This window comes from Salmo salar, chromosome ssa15, assembly GCF_905237065.1.
Source record: "Salmo salar chromosome ssa15, Ssal_v3.1, whole genome shotgun sequence".
Taxonomy (NCBI): Eukaryota; Metazoa; Chordata; class Actinopteri; order Salmoniformes; family Salmonidae; genus Salmo; species Salmo salar.
This window is the reverse complement of record NC_059456.1, coordinates 95,376,563-95,392,092: the sequence shown is the minus strand read 5'-3', so window position 1 is coordinate 95,392,092 and position 15,530 is coordinate 95,376,563. Positions and strand designations below refer to the sequence as shown.

Here is a 15,530-nt window from a genome sequence, read left to right as displayed (position 1 = left end):
AGGAGGATATTTAGCATTTCATCACACTCAGCATATTATTCAACATCGCTGTGCATTGCATTCTCATGATGGCCGATTAGGAAATGCATTATAAACATTACAGTGTGTTCTGTTGTTCAGCAGAATGAATAGAACTGGATTGTTCTAGACTGGTCTGGGAACATACTAAAAAAGCATCTCAAACTGAGTACGAGTGCAGACCTCTGATTTTTATAAATACATCATATTAATAATGATCTAAAAGACTAAACACATCCCATATCGTGGCCCTTTTTCATAGAGCTTTTCAGAGTAGGAGTGATCTAGGATCAGCTCCCCCCTGTCAATATAATCATATTCATTATGATCTAAAAGGCTAAATTGATCCTGTATCAGTACTCTGAGACTCTTTGTGAATAGACCCTGGGCCCTGGACTTTATGTGGGGTAATAAGGGCCCTCTCACACCAGCTGTTTGTTTGTCAACTCTACCTGTATACTTGGCTCTCCAGCTGGCTCGGGACATACTGTAGCATAGCAACATAGTATAGTGTTGGGACATAGCACAGCAACATAGTATAGTGTTGGGACATAGAATAGCACCATAGTATAGTGTTGGGACATAGCATAGCAACATAGTATAGTGTTGGGACATAGCATAGCAACATAGTATAGTGTTAGCAGATAACAAAGCAACATAGTACAGCGTTGGGACATAGCATAGCAACATAGTATAGTGTTGGGACATAGCATAGCAACATAGTATAGTGTGGGGACATAGCAACATAGTATAGTGTTGGCACATAGGATCTCAGGACCCATGCCAAATCTTTTTAGTTTCCTGAGGGGGAATAGGCTTTGTCGTGCCCTGTTCACGACTGTCTTGGTGTGTTTGGACCATTCTAGTTTGTTGGTGATGTGGACACCAAGGAACGTGAAGCTCTCAACCCGCTAAACTACAGCCCCGTCGATGAGAATGGGGGCGTGCTCGGTCCTCCTTTTCCTGTTGTCCACAATTATCTCCTTAATCTTGGTTACGTTGAGGGATAGGTTGTTATTCTGGCACCACCCGGCCAGGTCTCTGACCTCCTCCCTATAGGCTGTCTCGTCGTTGTCGGTGATCAGGCCTACCACTGTTGTGTCGTCTGCAAACTTAATGATGGTGTTGGAGTCGTGCCTGGCCATGCAGTCGTGGGTGAGCAGGGAGTACAGGAGGGGACTGAGCACGCACCCCTGGGGTGCTCCAGTGTTGAGGGTCAGCGTGGCTGATGTGTTGCTACCTACCCTCACCACCTGGGGGAAGCCCGTCAGGATGTCCAGGATCCAGTTGCAGAGGGAGGTGTTTAGTCCCAGGATCCTAAGCTTAGTGATGACCTTTGAGGGTACTATGGTGTTGAACGCTGAGCTGTAGTCAATGAATAGCATTCTCACATAGGTGTTCCTTTTGTCCAGGTGGGAAAGGGCAGTGGGGAGTGCAATAGAGATTGCATCATCTGTGGATCTGTTTGGGCGGTATGCAAATTGGAGTGGGTCTAGGGTTTCTGGGATAATGGTGTTGATGTGAGTTATTACCAGCCTTTCAAAGCACTTCATGGCTTCGGACGTGAGTGCTACGGGTCTGTAGTCATTTAGGCAGGTTGCCTTTGTGTTCTTGGACACAGGGACTATGGTGGTCTGCTTGCAACATGTTGGTATTACAGACTCAATCAGCGACATTATGAAAATGTCAATGAAGACACCTGCCAGTTGGTCAGCACATGCCCGGAGCACACGTCCTGGTAATCCTTCTGGCCCCGCAGCCTTGTGAATGTTGACCTGTTTAAAGGTCTTACTCATGTCGGCTACGGAGAGCGTGATCACACAGTCGTCCGGAACAGCTGATGCTCTCATGCATGCCTCAGTGTTGCTTGCCTCGAAGCGAGCATAGAAGTGATTTAGCTCATCTGGTAGGCTCGTGTCGCTAAGCAGCTCGCGGCTGTGCTTCCCTTTGTAGTCTGTAATAATTTGCAAGCACTGCCACATAAGACGAGTGTCGGAGCCGGTGTAGTATGATTCAATCTTAGCCCTGTATTGACGCTTTGCCTGTTTGATGGTTCGTCCTAGGGCATAGCAGGATTTCTTATAAGCTCCGGGTTAGAGTCCTGCACTTTGAAAGCGGCAGCTCTACCCTTTAGCTCAGTGCGAATGAAGCCTGTAATCCATGGCTTCTGGTAGGGGTATGTACGTACAGTCACTGGGGGACAACGTCCTCGATGCACTTATTGATAAAGCCAGTGACTGATGTGGTGTACTCCTCAATGCCATCGGAAGAATACCGGAACATGTTCCAGTCTGTGATTGCAAAACAGCAACATCATATAGTGTTGGCACATAGAATAGCAACATAGTACAGTGTTGGGACGTAGCAACATAGTATAGTGTTGGTATATAGCATAGCAACATAGTATAGTGAGGGTACATAGAAAAGCAACATAGTATAGTGTTGGTACATAGAAAAGCAACATAGTATAGTGTTGGGACGTAGCAACATAGTATAGTGTTGGTATATAGCATAGCAACATAGTATAGTGTTGGTACATAGAAAAGCAACATAGTATAGTGTTGGTACATAGCATAGCAACATAGTATAGTGTTGGGACATAGCAACGTAGTATAGTGTTGGCACATAGCATAGCAACATAGTATAGTGTTGGCACATAGCATAGCAACATAGTATAGTGTTGGCACATAGCATAGCAACATAGTATAGTGTTGGGACATAGCATAGCAATATAGCATAGTGTTGTGACAAAGCATAGCAACATAGTATAGTGTTGGCACATAGCATAGCAACATAGTATAGTGTTGGGGCATAGAATAGCAACATAATATAGAGGTGGGACAAAGCATAGCAATATAGCATAGTGTTGTGACAAAGCATAGCAACATAGTATAGTGTTGGGACATAGCATAGCAACATAGTATAGTGTTGGCACATAGCATAGCAACATAGTATAGTGTTGGGACATAGCATAGCAATATAGCATAGTGTTGTGACAAAGCATAGCAACATAGTATAGTGTTGGGACATAGCATAGCAACATAGTATAGTGTTGGGACATAGAATAGCAACATAATATAGTGGTGGGACATAGCATAGCAACATAGTATAGTGTTGTGACAAAGCATAGCAACATAGTAGAGTGTTGGGACATAGCATAGCAACAAAGCATAGTGTTGTGACAAAGCATAGCAACATAGTAGAGTGTTGGGACATAGCATAGCAACATAGCATAGTGTTGTGACAAAGCATAGCAACATAGTATAGTGTTGGCACATAGCATAGCAACATAGTATAGTGTTGGCACATAGCATAGCAACATAGTATAGTGTTGGGACATAGCAACATAGTATAGTGTTGGCACATAGCATAGCAACATAGTATAGTGTTGGCACATAGCATAGCAACATAGTATAGTGTTGGCACATAGCATAGCAACATAGTATAGTGTTGGGACATAGCATAGCAACATAGTATAGTGTTGGCACATAGCATAGCAACATAGTATAGTGTTGGCACATAGCATAGCAACATAGTATAGTGTTGGGACATAGCATAGCAATATAGCATAGTGTTGTGACAAAGCATAGCAACATAGTATAGGGTTGGCACATAGCATAGCAACATAGTATAGTGTTGGGGCATAGAATAGCAACATAATATAGAGGTGGGACAAAGCATAGCAATATAGCATAGTGTTGTGACAAAGCATAGCAACATAGTATAGTGTTGGGACATAGCATAGCAACATAGTATAGTGTTGGCACATAGCATAGCAACATAGTATAGTGTTGGGACATAGCATAGCAATATAGCATAGTGTTGTGACAAAGCATAGCAACATAGTATAGTGTTGGGACATAGCATAGCAACATAGTATAGTGTTGGGACATAGAATAGCAACATAATATAGTGGTGGGACATAGCATAGCAACATAGTATAGTGTTGTGACAAAGCATAGCAACATAGTAGAGTGTTGGGACATAGCATAGCAACAAAGCATAGTGTTGTGACAAAGCATAGCAACATAGTAGAGTGTTGGGACATAGCATAGCAACATAGCATAGTGTTGTGACAAAGCATAGCAACATAGTATAGTGTTGGCACATAGCATAGCAACATAGTGGAGTGTTGGCACATAGCATAGCAACATAGATATTTACATCTCACAGGCCTGCTCATTTCAGTTTGGCTCCGTGCGGCTCAGGACTGTGAAACACCCTGCTGACTCTCAGTTCAGTTTGGCTCCGTGCGGTTCAGGACTGTGAAACACCCTGCTAACTCTCAGTTCAGTTTGGCTCCATGTGGTTCAGGACTGTGAAACACCCTGCTGACTCTCAGTTCAGTTTGGCTCCGTGCGGTTCAGGACTGTGAAACACCCTGCTGACTCTCAGTTCAGTTTGGCTCCGTGCGGTTCAGGACTGTGAAACACCCTGCTGACTCTCAGTTAAGTTTGGCTCCGTGCGGTTCAGGACTGTGAAACACCCTGCTGACTCTCAGTTCAGTTTGGCTCCGTGCGGTTCAGGACTGTGAAACACCCTGTTGACTCTCAGTTCAGTTTGGCTCCGTGCGGTTCAGGACTGTGAAACACCCTGCTGACTCTCAGTTCAGTTTGGCTCCATGCGGCTCAGGACTGTGAAACACCCTGCTGACTCTCAGTTCAGTTTGGCTCCGTGTGGTTCAGGACTGTGAAACACCCTGCTGACTCTCAGTTCAGTTTGGCTCCGTGTGGTTCAGGACTGTGAAACACCCTGCTGACTCTCAGTTCCCAGTGCTCCTATTTAGCACGGTGGATATCAATATTTTTCCAGTGGGATCTATTGACGCCTCCATACTTCAGAGTCGAGTAGTTTTAACTGCTGCTGACCAGTAGATGGTGATGTTGCAGAGGCTTGGAGAGGACAACTTGACCTTACCAACTACATATTAGGGACCATTACGAAACGGATTACTCTATTGTGTGCACTAAAAGACAATGGAGTGCTGAGTGACAGACAGTGACATTGACGAGGATTCGCTCGGACAGGTAATAAACAGGTATTTTATTTGGAACCGTTGGGAAGGGAGTCTGTGGGGTCTAGAATGTTGTCTAGAAGTTGTTGAACTGTTTTGGTTTTACATTGTGTCTATGGCAGTGCAATACATGTGTTGTTGCTACTGCCATAGAGGCTTCTAGTTGCATATGAAAGGGTCCGTCTTGGCCTGTACATACATATAGGCCATTATAGCACAACAGTACATATAGCCCATTATAGCACAACAGTACATACAGCCCATTATAGCACAACAGTACATATAGCCCTTATAGCACAACAGTACATATAGCCCATTATAGCACAACAGTACATATAGGCAATTATAGCACAACAGTACATATAGCCATTATAGCACAACAGTACATACAGCCCATTATAGCACAACAGTACATATAGCCCATTATAGCACAACAGTACATATAGCCCATTATAGCACAACAGTACATATAGCCCATTATAGCACAACAGTACATATAGCCCATTATAGCACAACAGTACATATAGCCCATTATAGCACAACAGTACATATAGGCCATTATAGCACAACAGTACATATAGCCATTATAGCACAACAGTACATACAGCCCATTATAGCACAACAGTACATATACCCATTATAGCACAACAGTACATATAGCCCATTATAGCACAACAGTACATATAGCCCATTATAGCACAACAGTACATATAGCCCATTATAGCACAACAGTACATACAGCCCATTATAGCACAACAGTACATATACCCATTATAGCACAACAGTACATATAGCCCATTATAGCACAACAGTACATATAGCCCATTATAGCACAACAGTACATATACCCATTATAGCACAACAGTACATATAGCCCATTATAGCACAACAGTACGTATAGGATCAATGAGAGAGAGAGAGACATGTTTTCTTGCTCAGTGAAAGGAGATCAGTAGAAAATAGTTTGTTGTGGTCATTATATATATTTTTCTCATTGACAGTTCAACCATATTAATTAAACAATCATGTGGGTGACTTTTAAAAACGATCCTTGGTGACTGTCCGATTGTCGTTATAGCTGGCTAACGTTTAGGCCTATTTTATTTATTTAACCAGGTAAGTTGACTGAGAACACATCATTTACAACAACGACCTGGGGAATAGTTTCAGGGGAGAGCAGGGGGATGAAGGAGCCAATTGGAAGCCGGGGATGATTAGGTGGCCGTGATGGTATGAGGGCCATATTGGGAATTTAGTCAGGACACCGGGGTTAACACCCCTACTCTTATGATAAGTGCAATGGGATCTTTAATGACCTCAGAAAGTCAGGACACCTGTTTAAATTCTCAGCTGAAAGACGGCACCCTGCACAGGGCAATGTCCCCAATCACTGCATTACTAAAAGCAGCAAAAATAAAAGCATGGCATCAGTTAGTAGTAAATTCGTTTTAGTGGTTACTTTGAGAGTTGAGAGATAGTGTCACATTTAGGGAGAGAGAGATACCAAATCTTAAGCCTTCCAGTGATGGTACAGTAGCCTGTAGGTGGTTTACTACCTTGGTTTACTACATAAGCATGTATATAATCAAATGGCCACCCAGACTATTTGCATTGATCAACCCCCCCCCCCCCCCGTCTATATCTTAATTAATGTTATTTTATTGGGTTACTTTTATTTTATTTTAAACTTTTTACTTTATTTAGTAAATATTTTCATAACTCTATTTTCTTAAAACTACATTGTTGGTTAAGGGCTTGTCAATAAGCATTTCACGGTAAGGTGTTGTGTTCAGTGCATGTGACAAAGACAATTTGATTTGATGTATTTTTATTGCTCTTTGTGCTGGTAACTTAAATTAAGCAGGATCTCAATACGTCTGAGGAGATAGCTGAAGGCTAAATGAAAAAATACTTCTTCATAGTCTCTGTTGTTATATAGTCTGCCTGGCTGTCTTCTCCCAAAGCCCTGTAACTTGAATGCCTCTCTACAATGTGATTTGTTCTACACCTGGCTGGGTGCCTGTCTGGGTGCCTGTCTGGGTGCCTGTCTGGCCCAGTGTGCCCTGAGACACTGACAAGCTACACTGCATCATTTATCAGCAGCAGCTGCTACTGGTGGTACTAGGTTAAAGGCTGGGGTAGTCTGAGGTGGGTAGGTGTCCCATGCACGCACGCACACACACACACACACGCACGCACGCACACACACAGACACACACACACACACACACACACACACACACACACACACACACACACACACACACACACACACACACACACACACACACACATACAAACACACTTGTCTCGCTCAGGTGGCAGATTCAGGAATTTCCAATGAAGCTGTCTGATCATGAGAGCCATGTGTAGACTTGTTGATTCTTACCTGCTGCAGTCCCCACCTGCACCTCCCCCTCTCTCTCGCTGACACTCTCTCTCTCTCTCTCTCTCTCGCTGACACACTCTCTCTCTCTCTCTCTCTCTCTCTCTCTCTCTCTCTCTCTCTCCCTCGCCCTCTCCCTCTCTCTCTCCCTCTCCCTCTCCCTCTCCCTCTCCCTCTCTCTCCTCTCTCTCTCCCCTCTCTCTCCTCTCTCTCCCCTCTCTCCCCTCTCTCTCTCCCCCCCTCTCACTCTCTCCCCTCTCTCTCTCTCTCTGCCCCCCCTCTCTCTCTGCCCCCCTCTCTCTCTCTCTCTCTCTCTCTCTGTCCCACCCTCTCTCCCTTCAAACTACTTTCTCTAATACTATAGCCTCAGGTGCTCTCTATATCTGTCTAAACTGTGGAAGGTCTAATCTCACATGGTTCATATAATCCTGCCCCTCTTCCGAGACCTCCTGATGAATATTCCCCCAAATGACCATGAAACAGACTATGATTTAGCACTTATGTAAATTAAGTGGAATGCAATCCAATGGACTCTAGTGGAGTCATTCCATTTGGGGTTAGGACCCTATGTTCAAAAGTAGTGCACTATAAAGGGAATAGGCTGCCATTTGGGGGACACACTAGATGCGTTCTGATGTGTGTAATGAGGTTTCTCTGAGAGTGCTTGTGCATCACATGGCGATGTGTTTACAACAGTTGGTGGTTAGTAGCACAGGATAGGCTGCATCTGGACAGATTGGAGGAGTTTGCATGGGATGGAGAGAGAGAGAGAGAGTGTGTGTGTGTGTGTGTGTGTGAGAGAGAGAGAGTGCTTGAGTGAGACAGACTGAGAGAGAGGGGGGGGTGAGAGAGAGTGCGTGAGTGAGTGAGTGAAACAGAGTGAGTGAGTGAGACAGAGTGAGTGAGACAGCGTGAGTGAGTGAGACAGCGTGAGTGAGTGAGACAGAGTGAGTGAGTGAGACAGAGTGAGTGAGTGAGACTGAGTGAGTGAGACAGAGTGAGTGAGACAGAGTGAGTGAGTGAGACAGAGTGAGTGAGTGAGACAGAGTGAGTGAGTGAAACAGAGTGAGTGAGTGAAACAGAATGAGTGAGTGAGACAGAGTGAGTGAGTGAGTGAAACAGAGAGAGAGAGACAGAGTGAGTGAGTAAGACAGAGTGACTGAGTGAAACAGAGTGAGAGAGAGAGGCTGAGGAGTAGATGAGACAGACACTTGCTAGCTAGGTGATGTGTCAGTAGAGAAAGAACAGAGACGTTCCTTATGGCAAAAACGACTACTTCAAACACTGGAGCTACATAGAGACACAAGACAGACGGATAAAAGACAGAAAGGAAGAAAAGAGAGAGAGATGGATGGAAAGCACCACTAGATACATTAGCTACTGAGCTTATACCAGAGTGAAGAGACAGACTCCCTCAGTGTGTCTCTGGAACCACGCAGCTTAAAGATCCAGCCGACTCAGAACAGGAGACGAGGGTGAGTATAGAACCAGAAGCAGCAGTAGTGTTGAATACAGAGAGATATGGGACAGAGGGGAGTGATTTCATGTTGAGATACTCTAAGCCTGGGCAGGACTCAAAAGCAGAAACTTCAGCACACACACACACACACACACACACACACACACACACACACACACACACACACACACACACACACACACACACACACACACACACACACACACACACACACACACACACACACACACACACACACACACACACACACACACACACACACACACACACACACACGTTGAGCTTCAAAGGATGTTTCATCTGGCATGGTGGAGTTGTTGCTCCTCTTGTCACAGCATGAAACAGAGCACTGTATAGTTGGATTTTTTGTTTAGCGCCACAGCTGAAACATTTCATCTTTCACTGCAATGATAGATGCACACTTCAGAGAGAGAGAGGGGAGAGAGACAGATAGAGTGAAGGAGGATGAGAAATAGAAAGAAAGAGAGACAGAAAGAAAAGAAGTGGAGAGAGAGAAAGAAACACAGCGAGAGAGAAAAGTGAGAAAAATGGTTGGCTCTTATTGTGGTGCATGCAAATGTTTAGTGCTGTGTGTTTGAGAGATGTGTGGTATGCCGCTGTCTGGGCTGTGTGTTTGAGAGATGTGTGGTATGCTGCTGTCTGGGCTGTGTGTTTGAGAGATGTGTGGTATGCCGCTGTCTGGGCTGTGTGTTTGAGAGATGTGTGGTATGCTGCTGTCTGGGCTGTGTGTTTGAGAGATGTGTGGTATGCCGCTGTCTGGGCTGTGTGTTTGAGAGATGTGTGGTATGCTGCTGTCTGGGCTGTGTGTTTGAGAGATGTGTGGTATGCTGCTGTCTGGGCTGTTTGTTTGAGAGATGTGTGGTATGCTGCTGTGTGTTTGAGAGATGTGTGGTATGCTGCTGTCTGGGCTGTGTGTTTGAAAGATGTGTGGTATGCCGCTGTCTGGGCTGTGTGTTTGAGAGATGTGTGGTATGCTGCTGTCTGGGCTGTTTGTTTGAGAGATGTGTGGTATGCTGCTGTGTGGTTGAGAGATGTGTGGTATGCTGCTGTCTGGGCTGTGTGTTTGAGAGATGTGTGGTATGTTGCTGTCTGGGCTGTTTGTTTGAGAGATGTGTGGTATGCCGCTGTCTGGGCTGTTTGTTTGAGAGATGTGTGGTAAGCTGCTGTGTGTTTGAGAGATGTGTGGTATGCCGCTGTCTGGGCTGTGTGTTTGAGAGATCTGTGGTATGCCGCTGTCTGGGCTGTGTGTTTGAGAGATGTGTGGTATGCTGCTGTCTGGGCTGTGTGTTTGAGAGATGTCTGGTATGCTGCTGTCTGGGGTGTTTGTTTGAGAGATGTGTGGTATGCCGCTGTCTGGAGTGTGTTTGAGAGATGTGTGGTATGCTGCTGTCTGGGCTGTTTGTTTGAGAGATGTGTGGTATGCTGCTGTCTGGGCTGTGTGTTTGAGAGATGTGTGGTATGCCGCTGTCTGGGCAGTGTGTTTGAGAGATGTGTGGTATGCCGCTGTCTGGGCTGTGTGTTTGAGAGATGTGTGGTATGCTGCTGTCTGGGCAGTGTGTTTGAGAGATGTGTGGTATGCTGCTGTCTGGGCTGTGTGTTTGAGAGATGTGTGGTATGCTGCTGTCTGGGCTGTGTGTTTGAGAGATGTGTGGTATGCCGCTGTCTGGGCTGTGTGTTTGAGAGATGTGTGGTATGCCGCTGTCTGGGCAGTGTGTTTGAGAGATATGTGGTATGCTGCTGTCTGGGCTGTGTGTTTGAGAGATGTGTGGTATGCCGCTGTCTGGGCTGTGTGTTTGAGAGATGTGTGGTATGCTGCTGTCTGGGCTGTGTGTTTGAGAGATGTGTGGTATGCTTCTGTCTGGGCTGTTTGTTTGAGAGATGTGTGGTATGCCATTGTCTGGGCGGTGTGTTTGAGAGATGTGTGGTATGCTGCTGTGTGTTTGAGAGATGTGTGGTATGCTGCTGTCTGGGCTGTGTGTTTGAGAGATGTGTGGTATGCAGCTGTCTGCGCTGTGTGTTTGAGATATGTGTGGTATGCCACAGTCTGAGCTGTGTGTTTGAGAGATGTGTGGTATGCCATTGTCTGGGCGGTGTGTTTGAGAGATGTGTGGTATGCTGCTGTCTGTGCAGTGTGTTTGAGAGATGTTTGGTATGCTGCTGAGTGTTGTAGAGATGTGTGGTATGCTGCTGTCTGGGCTGTGTGTTTGAGAGATGTGTGGTATGCCGCTGTCTGGGCAGTGTGTTTGAGAGATGTGTGGTATGCCGCTGTCTGGGCTGTGTGTTTGAGAGATGTGTGATATGCTGCTGTCTGGGCTGTGTGTTTGAGAGATGTGTGGTATGCTGCAGTCTGGGCTGTGTGCTTAAGAGATGTGTGGTATGCTGCTGTCTGGGCTGTGTGTTTGAGAGATGTGTGGTATGCTGCTGTCTGGGCTGTTTGTTTGAGAGATGTGTGGTATGCTGCTGTGTTTTTGAGAGATGTGTTGTATGCTGCTGTCTGGGCTGTGTGTTTGAGAGATGTATGGTATGCTGCTGTCTGGGCTGTGTGTTTGAGAGATGTGTGGTATGCCACTGTCTGGGCTGTGTGTTTGAGAGATGTGTGGTATGCTATTGTCTGGGCTGTGTGTTTGAGAGATGTGTGGTATGCTGCTGTCTGTGCAGTGTGTTTGAGAGATGTGTGGTATGCTGCTGTGTGTTTGAGAGATGTGTGGTATGCTGCTGTCTGGGCTGTTTGTTTGAGAGATGTGTGGTATGCCGCTGTCTGGGCTGTGTGTTTGAGAGATGTGTGGTATGCCGCTGTCTGGGCAGTGTGTTTGAGAGATATGTGGTATGCCGCTGTCTGGGCAGTGTGTTTGAGAGATGTGTGGTATGCTGCTGTCTGGGCTGTGTGTTTGAGAGATGTGTGGTATGCTGCTGTCTGGGCTGTGTGTTTGAGAGATGTGTGGTATGCTGATGTTTGGGCTGTGTGTTTGAGAGATGTGTGGTATGCTGCTGTCTGTGCAGTGTGTTTGAGAGATGTGTGGTATGCTGCTGTCTGGGCTGTTTGTTTGAGAGATGTGTGGTATGCTGCTGTGTGTTTTAGAGATGTGTGGTATGCCGCTGTCTGGGCTGTGTGTTTGAGAGATGTGTGGTATGCCGCTGTCTGGGCAGTGTGTTTGAGAGATATGTGGTATGCCGCTGTCTGGGCAGTGTGTTTGAGAGATGTGTGGTATGCTGCTGTCTGGGCTGTGTGTTTGAGAGATGTGTGGTATTCTTCTGTCTGGGCTGTTTGTTTGAGAGATGTGTGGTATGCTGCTGTGTGTTTGAGAGATGTGTGGTATGCTGCTGTCTGGGCTGTGTGTTTGAGAGATGTGTGGTATGCTGCTGTCTTTTCTGTGTGTTTGAGAGATGTGTGTTATGCCGCTGTCTGGGCTGTGTGTTTGAGAGATGTGTGGTATGCTGTTCTTTGGGCTGGGTGTTTGAGAGATGTGTGGAATGCTGCTGTCTGTGCTGTTTGTTTGAGGGATGTGTGGTATGCCGCTGTCTGGGCTGTTTGTTTGAGAAATGTGTGGTATGCTGCTGTGTGTTTGAGAGATGTGTGGTATGCTGCTGTTTGGGCTGTGTGTTTGAGAGATGTGTGGTATGCTGCTGTCTGTGCAGTGTGTTTGAGAGATGTGTGGTATGCTGCTGTGTGTTTGAGAGATTTGTGGTATGCTGCTGTTTGGGCTGTGTGTTTGAGAGATGTGTGGTATGCCGCTGTCTGGGCAATGTGTTTGAGAGATGTGTGGTATGCTGCTGTGTTTTTGAGAGATGTGTGGTATGCTGCTGTATGTTTGAGAGATGTGTGGTATGCTGCTGTTTGGGCTGTGTGTTTGAGAGATGTGTGGTATGCTGCTGTCTGTGCAGTGTGTTTGAGAGATGTGTGGTATGCTGCTGTGTGTTTGAGAGATGTGTGGTATGCTGCTGTTTGGGCTGTGTGTTTGAGAGATTTGTGGTATGCCGCTGTCTGGGCTGTGTGTTTGAGAGATGTGTGGTATGCTGCTGTTTGGGCTGTGTGTTTGAGAGATGTGTGGTATGCTGCTGTCTGGGCTGTGTGTTTGAGAGATGTGTGGTATGCCGCTGTCTGGGCAGTGTGTTTGAGAGATGTGTGGTATGCTGCTGTCTGGCCTGTGTGTTTGAGAGATGTGTGGTATGCTGCTGTCTGGGCTGTGTGTTTGAGAGATGTGTGGTATGCAGCTGTCTGGGCTGTGTGTTTGAGAGATGTGTGGTATGCCGCTGTCTGGGCAGTGTGTTTGAGAGATGTGTGGTATGCTGCTGTCTGGGCTGTGTGTTTGAGAGATGTGTGGTATGCTGCTGTCTGGGCTGTGTGTTTGAGAGATGTGTGGTATGCCGCTGTCTGGGCTGTGTGTTTGAGAGATGTGTGGTATGCCGCTGTCTGGGCTGTGTGTTTGAGAGATATGTGGTATGCTGCTGTCTGTGCAGTGTGTTTGAGAGATGTGTGGTATGCAGCTGTGTGTTTGAGAGATGTGTGGTATGCTGCTGTTTGGGCTGTGTGTTTGAGAGATGTGTGGTATGCTGCTGTCTGTGCAGTGTGTTTGAGAGATGTTTGGTATGCTGCTGAGTGTTGTAGAGATTTGTGGTATGCTGCTGTCTGGGCTGTGTGTTTGAGAGATGTGTGGTATGCCGCTGTTGGGCAGTGTGTTTGAGAGATGTGTGGTATGCCGCTGTCTGGGCTGTGTGTTTGAGAGATGTGTGATATGCTGCTGTCTGGGCTGTATGTTTGAGAGATGTGTGGTATGCTGCAGTCTGGGCTGTGTGCTTAAGAGATGTGTGGTATGCTGCTGTCTGGGCTGTGTGTTTGAGAGATGTGTGGTATGCTGCTGTCTGGGCTGTTTGTTTGAGAGATGTGTGGTATGCTGCTGTTGGGCTGTTTGTTTGAGAGATGTGTGGTATGCTGCTGTCTGGGCTGTGTGTTTGAGAGATGTGTGGTATGCCGCTGTCTGGGCAGTGTGTTTGAGAGATGTGTGGTATGCCGCTGTCTGGGCTGTGTGTTTGAGAGATGTGTGGTATGCTGCTGTCTGGGCAGTGTGTTTGAGAGATGTGTGGTATGCTGCTGTCTGGGCTGTGTGTTTGAGAGATGTGTGGTATGCTGCTGTCTGGGCTGTGTGTTTGAGAGATGTGTGGTATGCCGCTGTCTGGGCTGTGTGTTTGAGAGATGTGTGGTATGCCGCTGTCTGGGCAGTGTGTTTGAGAGATATGTGGTATGCTGCTGTCTGGGCTGTGTGTTTGAGAGATGTGTGGTATGCCGCTGTCTGGGCTGTGTGTTTGAGAGATGTGTGGTATGCTGCTGTCTGGGCTGTGTGTTTGAGAGATGTGTGGTATGCTTCTGTCTGGGCTGTTTGTTTGAGAGATGTGTGGTATGCCATTGTCTGGGCGGTGTGTTTGAGAGATGTGTGGTATGCTGGCTGTGTGTTTGAGAGATGTGTGGTATGCTGCTGTCTGGGCTGTGTGTTTGAGAGATGTGTGGTATGCAGCTGTCTGCGCTGTGTGTTTGAGAGATGTGTGGTATGCCGCAGTCTGAGCTGTGTGTTTGAGAGATGTGTGGTATGCCATTGTCTGGGCGGTGTGTTTGAGAGATGTGTGGTATGCTGCTGTCTGTGCAGTGTGTTTGAGAGATGTTTGGTATGCTGCTGAGTGTTGTAGAGATGTGTGGTATGCTGCTGTCTGGGCTGTGTGTTTGAGAGATGTGTGGTATGCCGCTGTCTGGGCAGTGTGTTTGAGAGATGTGTGGTATGCCGCTGTCTGGGCTGTGTGTTTGAGAGATGTGTGGTATGCTGCTGTCTGGGCTGTGTGTTTGAGAGATGTGTGGTATGCTGCAGTCTGGGCTGTGTGCTTGAGAGATGTGTGGTATGCTGCTGTCTGGGCTGTGTGTTTGAGAGATGTGTGGTATGCTGCTGTCTGGGCTGTGTGTTTGAGAGATGTGTGGTATGCTGCTGTGTGTTTGAGAGATGTGTTGTATGCTGCTGTCTGGGCTGTGTGTTTGAGAGATGTATGGTATGCTGCTGTCTGGGCTGTGTGTTTGAGAGATGTGTGGTATGCCACTGTCTGGGCTGTGTGTTTGAGAGATGTGTGGTATGCTGCTGTCTGGGCTGTGTGTTTGAGAGATGTGTGGTATGCTGCTGTCTGTGCAGTGTGTTTGAGAGATGTGTGGTATGCTGCTGTGTGTTTGAGAGATGTGTGGTATGCTGCTGTCTGGGCTGTGTGTTTGAGAGATGTGTGGTATGCCGCTGTCTGGGCTGTGTGTTTGAGAGATGTGTGGTATGCCGCTGTCTGGGCTGTGTGTTTGAGAGATGTGTGGTATGCCGCTGTCTGGGCAGTGTGTTTGAGAGATGTGTGGTATGCTGCTGTCTGGGCTGTGTGTTTGAGAGATGTGTGGTATGCTGCTGTCTGGGCAGTGTGTTTGAGAGATGTGTGGTATGCTGATGTTTGGGCTGTGTGTTTGAGAGATGTGTGGTATGCTGCTGTCTGTGCAGTGTGTTTGAGAGATGTGTGGTATGCTGCTGTCTGGGCTGTTTGTTTGAGAGATGTGTGGTATGCTGGCTGTGTGTTTTAGAGATGTGTGGTATGCCGCTGTC

At 46.6% G+C, this 15,530-nt stretch overlaps 1 protein-coding gene across 2 annotated transcripts in view; it reads left to right on the top strand.

The window, feature by feature from the left end:
• Positions 1-15,530, top strand: part of LOC106592553 (zinc finger protein 385A) — a 322,502-nt gene that overhangs the window by 160,649 nt on the left and 146,323 nt on the right. The window contains exon 1 of one of the 2 annotated variants that reach the window (XM_045696336.1): positions 8,504-8,893. The exons of the other annotated variant lie outside the window; for it this stretch is intronic. The gene's annotated coding sequence lies outside the window, so the exon portion shown is untranslated. Of the gene's footprint in view, positions 1-8,503; positions 8,894-15,530 lie in introns of those variants that run through there. 2 annotated transcript variants of the gene reach the window in all.